The following is a 7,650-nucleotide window of genomic DNA, read 5'->3' as shown; positions in this document are numbered from 1 at the left end:
ACCTACAATAGTCTATGAGGCTCCGACCTACAATAGTCTATGAGGCTCCGACCTACAATAGTCTATGAGGCTCCGATTTACAATAGTCTATGAGGCTCCGACCTACAATAGTCTATGAGGCTCCGACCTACAATAGTCTATGAGGCTCCGACCTACAATAGTCTATGAGGCTCCGACCTACAATAGTCTATGAGGCTCCGACCTACAATAGTCTATGAGGCTCCGATTTACAATAGTCTATGAGGCTCCGACCTACAATAGTCTATGAGGCTCCGACCTACAATAGTCTATGAGGCTCCGACCTACAATAGTCTATGAGGCTCTGATTTACAATAGTCTATGAGGCTCCGACCTACAATAGTCTATGAGGCTCCGACCTACAATAGTCTATGAGGCTCCGACCTACAATAGTCTATGAGGCTCCGACCTACAATAGTCTATGAGGCTCCGACCTACAATAGTCTATGAGGCTCCGACCTACAATAGTCTATGAGGCTCCGACCTACAATAGTCTATGAGGCTCCGACCTACAATAGTCTATGAGGCTCCGACCTACAATAGTCTATGAGGCTCCGACCTACAATAGTCTATGAGGCTCCGATTTACAATAGTCTATGAGGCTCCGACCTACAATAGTCTATGAGGCTCCGACCTACAATAGTCTATGAGGCTCCGACCTACAATAGTCTATGAGGCTCCGATTTACAATAGTCTATGAGGCTCCGACCTACAATAGTCTATGAGGCTCCGACCTACAATAGTCTATGAGGCTCCGACCTACAATAGTCTATGAGGCTCCGATCTACAATAGTCTATGAGGCTCCGATCTACAATAGTCTATGAGGCTCCGACCTACAATAGTCTATGAGGCAAAGCTCATCCAATGTTCCATCATTCTGATACAGTGCAATTATTGTATCATAGATTTCCTGAGATATTGTTGATAAATATTACTCTCCTATTTGAAGTAATCCAATCCATATTCTCAGTGTCCATGAAGTCCATCATTTTCTTGGCCACCTAGTGCCCCTAATATACACAGGGGACTTACACATAAGAGGGGTCTGGGGAGATGAGAAAGGGATTTCCCAACCTCTCAAAGGTAAGTTGGGTTCCACGGACCCCCCAACCAAAGTGACTCCCGTCACACTGCCCACCTATATCTACTCCACCCATATGTATCCACTCCACGATCTCTATCTACCCCACCCATCAACATCAAATCCGCTCATTTGGGGGGGGGGGGGGGTGAGGATGATGGGAGGGTGATGATAGGGGGGGTTATCTTGATGGGGGGATTATGAGGGGTGATGATGATGGGGGGATGATGACGGGGGAATGATGATGATCGGGGGTGATGATGGGGGTGAGGGGTGATGATGATGGGGGGAATGATGGGTGGGTGATGATGATGATGATGAGGGGGTATGATGGGGGTGATGATGATAATGATGAGGGGGGAGATGATGGGGGTGATGATGATAAGGGGAGGGGGGTGATGATGGGTGGGATGATGATGATGATGATGAGGGGGGAGATGATGGGGGTGATGATGATAAGGGGGGGGGTGATGAATGGTGGGATGATGATGATGGGAGTGAGGGGTGATGATGGTGGGGGGAATGATGGGGGGTTATGAGGGGGAATGAGGGGGGTCTCATGATAGGGGGTGATAATGAGGTGATGATGGGGAGGGGGAATGATGAAGATGGGGGGGGGGTGATAAAGGGGGCAAGATGATGGGGGTGATGCTGATGATGATGGGGGGGGGTGATGATAATGGGGGGGGTGATGATGAGGGGGAATGATGGGGGTGATGGTGATAATAATGAGGGGTGAGATGATGGGGGTGATGATGATGATAATGTGGGGGCTGATGATGGGGTGATGATGATGGAGGGTGATGATGATGGGGGTGATGATGATGGGGGTGATGATGATGGGAGGTGATGATGATGGGGGTGATGATGATGATGGGGGGTGATGATGATGGGGGTGATGATGATGATGGGGTGATGATGATGATGGGTGGGTGATGATGATGGGGGTGATGATGATGGTGATGATGATGGGGGGGGTGATGATGATGGGGGTGATGATGATGGGGTGATGATGATGATGGGGGTGATGATGATGATGGGAGGTGATGATGATGGGGGTGATGATGATGATGGGGTGGTGATGATGATGATTATGGGGTGATGATGATGATGGGGTGATGATGATGGGGGTGATGATGATGATGATGATGGGGGTGATGATGGGGGTGATGATGATGGGAGGTGATGATGATGGGGGTGATGATGATGGGGGTGATGATGATGGGAGTGATGATGATGGGGGGTGGTGATGATGATGATGATGATGATGGGGGTGATGATGATGGGGGGTGGTGATGATGATGATGGGGGTGATGATGATGATGGGAGGTGATGATGATGGGGGTGATGATGATGATGATGGGGTGGTGATGATGATGATTATGGGGTGATGATGATGATGGGGTGATGATGATGGGGGTGATGATGGGGGTGATGATGATGGGAGGTGATGATGATGGGGGTGATGATGATGGGGGTGATGATGATGGGAGTGATGATGATGGGGGGTGGTGATGATGATGATGATGATGGAGGGGATGATGATGGGGGTGTTGATGATGATGGGGGTGATGATGATGGGGTAATGATGATGGGAGTGATGATGATGGGGGGTGATGATGATGATGATGGGGGTGATGATGATGGGGGGTGATGATGATGGGGGTGATGATGATGGGGGGTGATGATGATGGGAGGTGATGATGATGGGAGTGATGATGATGGGGGGTGGTGATGATGATGATGATGATGGGGGTGATGATGATGGGGGTGATGATGATGGGAGGTGATGATGATGGGGTGATGATGATGGGGTGATGATGATGGGGGTGATGATGATGGGGGTGATGATGATGGGGTGATGATAATGATGGGAGGTGATGATGATGGGGGGATGATGATGATTATGGAGGTGATGATGATCATGGGGGAGATGATGATGATGATGGGGATGATGATGGGGGGGGGGGGGTGATGATGGGGGGATGATGATGATGGTGGTGATGATGATGGGGGTGATGATGGGGGGGGGTGATGATGATGGGGGTGATGATGATGGGGTGATGATGATGATGGGGGTGATGATGATGGGGTGATGATGATGATGGGGGTGATGATGATGGGGTGATGATGATGATGGGGGTGATGATGATGATGGGGGTGATGATGATGGGGGTGATGATGGGGGGGGTGATGATGATGGGGGTGATGATGATGATGGGGGTGATGATGATGATGGGTGGTGATGATGATGGGGGGGGGTGATGATGATGATGGGGGTGATGATGATGGGGGGGGGTGATGATGATGATGGGGGGGTGGTGATGATGATGGGGAGGGGGTGATGATGGGAGGTGATGATGATGATGGGAGGTGATGATGATGGGGTGATGATGATGATGGGAGGTGATGATGATGGGGGTGATGATGATGGGGTGATGATGATGGGGTGATGATGATGGGGGTGATGATGATGATGGGGTGATGATGATGGGGGTGATGATGATGGATGATGATGGGGGGGGGGGGGGTGATGATGGGAGGTGATGATGATGGGGGTGATGATGATGATGATGGGGGGGTGATGATGATGATGATGATGGGGGGGGGGTGGTGATGATGATGGGGGTGAGGATGATGATGGATGATGATGATGGGAGGTGATGATGATGGGGTGATGATGATGATGGGAGGTGATGATGATGGGGGTGATGATGATGGGGTGATGATGATGGGGGTGATGATGATGATGGGGTGATGATGATGGGCGTGATGATGATGATGATGGATGATGATGGGGGGAGGTGATGATAATGATGGGGGGGGGGTGATGATGGGAGGTGATGATGATGGGGGTGATGATGATGATGATGGGGGGGGGGTGGTGATGATGATGGGGGTGAGGATGATGATGGATGATGATTATGGGGGTGATGATGATGATGATGGGGGGGGGGGTGATGATGGGGGGGGGGTGATGATGATGGGGGTGATGATGATGGGGGTGATGATGATGATGGGGGTGATGATGATGATGATGATGGGGGTGATGATGATGATGGGGTGTGATGATGATGGGGATGATGATGATGGGGTGATGATGATGGGGTGATGATGATGATGATGGATGATGATGGGGGGAGGTGATGATAATGATGGGAGGTGATGATGATGGGGGAGATGATGATGATGGGGATGATGATGGGGGGGGGGGTGATGATGGGGGTGATGATGATGGGGGGGTGGTGATGATGATGGGGGTGAGGATGATGATGGGGGGGGTGATGATGATGATGGTGATGATGATGGGGGTGATGATGATGGGGTGATGATGATGGGGTGATGATGATGGGGGTGATGATGATGATGATGATGGGGGGGGTGATGATGATGGGGGGGGGGGGGTGATGATGATGGGGGGGGGTGGTGATGATGATGGGGTGAGGATGATGATGTGGGGTGATGATGATGATGATGATGATGATGATGGGGGGGGTGATGATGATGGGGATGATGATGATGGGGGGGGGGGGTGATGATGATGATGGGGATGATGATGATGGGGGGGTGATGATGGGAGGTGATGATGATGGGGGTGATGATGATGGGGGTGATGATGATGGGGGTGATGATGGGGGGTGATGGTGATGGGGGTGATGATGATGGATGATGATAGGGGGTGATGATGATGATGGGGTGATGATGGGGGGGTGATGATAATGATGGGAGGTGATGATGATGGGGGGGGGGGGTGATGATGATGATGGATGATGATAGGGGGTGATGATGATGATGATGATGGGGTGATGATGGGGGGGTGATGATAATGGGGGGGGTGATGATGATGATGAGGATGATAATGATGGGAGGCGATGATGATGGGGGGGGGTGATGATGATGGGGGTGAGGATGATGATGGGGGGGGTGATGATGATGATGGTGATGATGATGATGATGGGGGGTGATGATGATGATGGGGGGGGGGGTGATGATGGGAGGTGATGATGATGGGGGTGATGATGATGGGGGTGATGATGATGATGATGATGATGGGGGGTGATGGTGATGGGGGTGATGATGATGATGGGGTGATGATGATGATGATGATGGTGATGATGGGGGTGATGATGATGATGATGATGGGGGGGTGATGATGATGATGGGGGGGGGGTGATGAGGATGATGGGGGGGGGGTGATGATGATGATGGGGGGGTGATGATGATGATGGGAGGGGGGTGATGATGATGGGGGTGATGGGGGGGGTGATGATGATGATGGGGGGGTGATGATGATGATGGGGGGGTGATGAGGATGATGGGGGGGGTGATGATGATGATGGGGGGGGGGTGATGATGATGATGGGGGGGTGATGGGGGGGAGGGGTGATGATGATGATGGGGGGGGGTGGTGATGATGATGGGGGGGTGATGATGATGGGGGGGTGATGATGATGGGGGGTGATGATGATGATGATGATGGGGGTGACGAGGATGATGGGGGGGTGATGGGGGGGTGATGATGATGATGGGGGGGGGTGATGAGATGATGATGGGGGGGTGATGAGGATGATGGGGGGGGGTGATGATGATGATGGGGGTGGGTGATGGGGGGGAGGGGGATGATGATGATGGGGGGTGATGATGATGATGGGGGGGGTGATGGGGGGGGAGGGGTGATGATGATGATGGGGGGGGGGTGATGAGGATGATGGGGGGGGTGATGATGATGATGGGGGGGGTGATGATGATGATGGGGGGGGTGATGATGATGATGGGGGGGGTGATGATGATGATGGGGGGGGTGATGATGATGATGGGGGGGTGATGAGGATGATGGGGGGTGATGATGATGATGGGGGGGGTGATGAGGATGATGGGGGGGTGATGGGGGTGATGATGATGATGGGGGGGTGATGGGGGGAGGGGTGATGAGGATGATGGGGGGGGGTGATGATGATGATGGGGGGGTGATGATGATGGGGGGGTGATGATGATGGGGGGTGATGATGATGATGATGGGGGTGACGAGGATGATGGGGGGTTGATGGGGGGGTGATGATGATGATGGGGGGGGTGATGATGATGATGGGGGTTGAAGGGGGGGAGGGGTGATGATGATGATGGGGGGGGGGTGATGATGATGATGGGGGGGTGGTGATGATGATGGGGGGGGTGATGATGATGATGGGGGGGGTGATGATGATGGGGGGGGGGTGATGATGATGGGGGGTGATGATGATGATGGGGGGGGGTGATGATGATGATGATGGGGGGGGTGATGGGGGGGAGGGGTGATGATGATGGGGGGGGTGATGAGGATGATGGGGGGGTGATGGGGGGGGGTGATGATGATGATGGGGGGTGATGATGATGGGGGGGGGTGATGATGATGGGGGGGGGGGTGATGAGGATGATGGGGGGGTGATGGGGGGGTGATGATGATGATGGGGGGGTGATGATGATGGGGGGGGTGATGATGATGGGGGGGTGATGATGATGATGGGGGGTGATGATGATGATGGGGGGTGGGTGATGAGGATGATGGGGGGGGGGTGATGATGATGATGGGGGGGTGATGGGGGGAGGGGTGATGATGATGATGGGGGGGGTGATGATGATGATGGGGGGGTGATGGGGGGGAGGGGGTGATGATGATGATGGGGGGGGGTGATGATGATGATGGGGGGGGGTGATGATGATGGGGGGGTGATGATGATGATGGGGGGGGGGTGATGATGATGGGGGGGGGTGATGATGATGGGGGGTGATGATGATGATGGGGGGGGGGTGATGATGATGATGATGGGGGGGGTGATGGGGGGGAGGGGTGATGATGATGGGGGGGGTGATGAGGATGATGGGGGGGTGATGGGGGGGGGGTGATGATGATGATGGGGGGGTGATGATGATGGGGGGGTGATGATGATGGGGGGGGGATGATGAGGATGATGGGGGGGTGATGGGGGGGTGATGATGATGATGGGGGGGTGATGATGATGGGGGGGTGATGATGATGGGGGGGGTGATGATGATGGGGGGGTGATGATGATGATGGGGGGTGGGTGATGAGGATGATGGGGGGGTGATGGGGGGGGAGGGGTGATGATGATGGGGGGGGTGATGATGATGATGGGGGGGGTTATGATGATGATGATGATGGGGGGGTGATGATGATGGGGGTGATGGGGGGGGTGATGATGATGATGGGGGGGTGATGATGATGGGGGGGGTGATGATGATGGGGGGTGATGATGATGATGATGATGGGGGTGAGGAGGATGATGGGGGGGGGGTGATGATGATGATGGGGGGGGGGTGATGATGATGATGGGGGGTGATGAGGATGATGGGGGGGTGATGATGATGATGGGGGTGGGTGATGGGGGGGAGGGGTGATGATGATGATGGGGGGGTGATGATGATGATGGGGGGGGGTGATGGGGGGGAGGGGTGATGATGATGATGGGGGGGTGATGAGGATGATGGGGGGGTGATGATGATGATGGGGGGGGTGATGATGATGATGGGGGGGTGATGATGATGATGGGGG

This window comes from Pelophylax lessonae (assembly GCF_965119305.1).
Source record: "Pelophylax lessonae genome assembly, chromosome: 12".
NCBI classification, from domain to species: Eukaryota; Metazoa; Chordata; class Amphibia; order Anura; family Ranidae; genus Pelophylax; species Pelophylax lessonae.
This window is presented reverse-complemented; position numbering follows the sequence as displayed.